This window comes from Engraulis encrasicolus, chromosome 17 (genome assembly GCF_034702125.1).
Source record: "Engraulis encrasicolus isolate BLACKSEA-1 chromosome 17, IST_EnEncr_1.0, whole genome shotgun sequence".
NCBI lineage: Eukaryota > Metazoa > Chordata > Actinopteri > Clupeiformes > Engraulidae > Engraulis > Engraulis encrasicolus.
The window spans coordinates 10,926,758-10,930,838 of NC_085873.1; positions in this window are offsets into that span (position 1 = coordinate 10,926,758).

Consider the following 4,081-nt stretch of genomic DNA (forward strand, 5'->3'; position numbering starts at 1 on the left):
GCAATTCATAATACGTACATATGGGCATAAATGCTACACACACACACACACACACACACACACACACACACACACACACACACACACACACACACACACACACACACACACACACACACACACACACACACACACACACACACACACACAAAACACACACACACACACACACACACACACACACACACACACACACACACACACACACACACACACACACACACACACACAAATACACACACTGGGCTGCTATGTACCTAGCTTATCATCAACTGGGCTACTGACAGCTGTAGCCAGGCCCAGCAGGACAAAGTCATCTGATCCTTTTAAATCCAAATCTCTTTGGTAATAGCAGTACATCAAAATATGAGTTAGCTCACCATATTTATTTTCCCTCTCTGCCTGAACAGCTGTGAGAAGAAGGGAATTGCTCATGTGTTCAGAGCTCAGCTTTTTCAGAACTATGTTTTTTCTTGCCGCTTCGTTTTCCATCACAAATAGTCAAATGTGTCCTCCCTTCTCTCACACTCACTCGCTGTCTCTCTTCCTCGCTCTCTCTCTCTCACACATGCATGCACACACACACACACACACACACACGCACAGACACACACACACACACACACACACACACACAGACACACACGCACACACGCACAGACACACACACACACACACACACACACACACACACACACACACACACACACACACACACACACACACACACACACACACACACACACACACACACACACACACACACACACACACACACACATTCCACTTGCATTTTGTGAAAGCTTGCTCGCTTTTTCCAAGACATTCCTAGTCTCTCCCGCGGTGCACAAACACTTTCCCCTCTTTCCTCTTTTTCTCTCACTCTCTTGTGTGTCCCTCGTCATTCTGTCTTGTCTCTCCTTTCGTCTTCTCCTTCTCTCCCTCCTGTCTTCTCTCTTTTGTTATCCCTCTGGTGCTTCTCTATTGCAGCTGCACACACACACACACACACACACACACACACACACACACACACACACACACACACACACACACACACACACACACACACACACACACACACACACACATGCACACATGGTATCATATACACGGGTGGCGCTGCCAATGCGGACCCTGGTTCAAGTCCGGCCGGGTTCATTTCCCGTCCCTGCCCCATCTCTCTCTGTCTACTCTCACACTGTCCTGTAATAATAAAGGCCAAAAAGCAAACAAACCATGTTGATTATTTGCTTCAAGTTTAATATTGAATTATTGAAGTGCCAAACTAAAGAGAATTCTAAGGTACTAGTTGACGCGGTGGTTTTTGATTTTGGATTCACCGTTGTGGGGGAGCTGACGCACAGCATTCTAGATAGTAGGCAGCGACAGTACCCCGCTCAGCCTGAGTTGTGCTGTGTGGAGCTGTACGGGGTAGAAAATGGGCAGTGGAAAAGCGCATATGAGGCGTAAACCGGGGCCATATTAGGATCAAAGGCCAACTGGTTCAATGGAGGCTACATCAGAGATAATCTGGTGCCATCAGTGGCATGCACAGACATTTTGGGGGGCAACTGCTGAAGGTGGGGTTGGGGATATGTGGAACTTCCGGCTGCCTCACTATAGAGGTTATATCTTTGCATTATTGTCACCTGCTTTTGATAGTGAAGCATTGCTAGTTTATCGTGGCAGCATGGACCACAGTACATTGTACCCAAAAAAGAGCCTTCAAAAATGGCATTTTTTGTCCTGTAGGGCAACCTTGTCCCTATCTGTGGTGCCATATTAGCCCCTTTTGCACTCTGGGCCAAACCCAGTGCTTGAACTTGAGATCAGCTTCATGAAAGCATTTATACTGGACTGGGCTGTATAAACCAATACCCGGCCAAATGTAGTATGTACCTAGCCAGGCTATGCCCTCCTAGTGACGCAACACTTTCAGCGTTGCAACTAGTCAGGTCAAGAGCAATGCAAGTACTTTCTGAGTTCCCGCAAATACGGGAAATCCTCCCACTTTGTTGATAAGCAAACAACCATAAGCAAACCAATGGAGGCAGGTCAACCATGCCGTTTGGGAAATGTTTATTGTTATGCTCTTGGTCAGACCAAGTCTCGAAGAGATTTGAACATCGATGATAATCAGGCTAGTATGTACCTAGGTGGCAGTTCCACTTCGACTGCCAGGGCCACCAGTGAGCCCTGGTACTTACAGGTCATTTTTTTAAATTGTTTACCATGGTTACCACCCTATTTAGAATCCGAACAATGGGATCTTTGCCTACTGGTTCCTGGCTTTGAGTTCCTGAGCTTTGGTTAGTGGGCTGTTGGCCAACATTTTAAATGGGCCAACATCGAACCGTTGCCTAGGTAGCATGTAACTGTTGCCTAGGTAGAATAGAACAGTTGCCTAGGTAGCAGTTCCACCTCCACTGCCAGGACCAAACTGGGAACTGTGAAATTGGACCAGGCTCTGCATGACTCAGCCCATGGCTTCCTGATGACTTCCTTCACCTCTGCTGAACAGCTGTGTGGGACTGGGTTCAGATAAACCCCAAACTGGGGCTAAAGGGGTTGGACAGTGAAACTGAAACATCTGTCATTTTAGTGTGGAAGGTTTCATGGATACATTGGACCTGCCTGGTGGCCCATCTTCAGTAATTGCACATTGCACTGGTAAGAGCAGAGTGTGAAGGTTCAATTAGCAGGGTACGCACACAGTTTTGCTCAAAATGTTTCAAAGCACATAACATTATGGATGACATATCAGAGTTCAAACGAGGACAAATTTTTAGTGCACATCTTGCTAGCACATCTGTGACCAAGACAGCAAGTCTTTGTGATGTATCAAGAGCCATGGTATCCAGGGTAATGTGTGTGTGTGTGGGCATACTCCCAAGAAGGACGAACCACATCAGGATTAACTGTGGATGCAAGAGGAAGCTGTCTGAAAGGGATGTATCTCTCCAAATCACGGCAGAATGAAATGTGCGCCTCAACTCTCCTGTTTCCACCAGAACTGTGGAATGAAAGTCCAATTAAAGACTCAAGCCTAGTTTAGGGCGTTTTCTGGCCAAAGGGCGTGGCCAATGGTCTATGGCCCAGTCTAGCGACCTGGGCAAAATCTGCTGGGCCAAACACAAAAAGTGCAATATCAACGGCTGGTACTTAATACTGACCAGGTTGCTCATAATATTTTGTTCAGTTCAGAATTTTTTTTTACCCCGTAGCACCATGCAGTGTCACTTGGTCTTCAGTCAATGCCGTGGCCTCATCCAGCCATGTGGGACTGTGGACCAGATGAGACCCTGTCTCTCCATACACTGTCTCCCGCAAGCTGACAGCGTTGACTGGGCACAGAGTCATCTCAGGGCCCCCATCCAACTCCTACAATATAGTCAGGAGTCAATTCTGGGGCCCCTCTCTCCCTTGGCCCGGGACAAGTGACCCGTTAGTCCCCACCTGTCGGCTTCCCTGTCCGCAGCTGAGTGTGCTGGCATGGCGCAGGCGCACATACACACAGATATATAAACACACACACACACACACACACACACACACACACACACACACACACACACACACACACACACACACACACACACACACACACACACACACACACACACAAATGGAGAGTGATCTGAGAGATTTCCTTCTGGTGTCCATGGTAACGCGTGGGAAAACAACAGGGTCACAAGAGCAAGATGATATACACATGATTACGCATGATTTACACGTGTGTGTGTGTGTAGTCTTACTAAGTGAAATCAACATGAAGGATCATCATGTCAGCAATTTATGGCCTTCAGCGATGGCGTTTAGTCAGCTTGATAAATAATACATCCTTTTTATGGAGAGGGGAAAAGAGGGGAAAGTCCAGATGAAAACGGACACACACTCATGCAAACACGCACGCATACACACACGCACACATACACGCACGCACACATACACGCACGCACACTGAGTAGTGGTGGAGTGGTGATGCAAAATACGTAGAGGATAAGATGTTGGTCGCATTGGAGTTCATAACATCTCTTTGTGCTTGTTTCAATCATACACACACACATGTGCATACTGT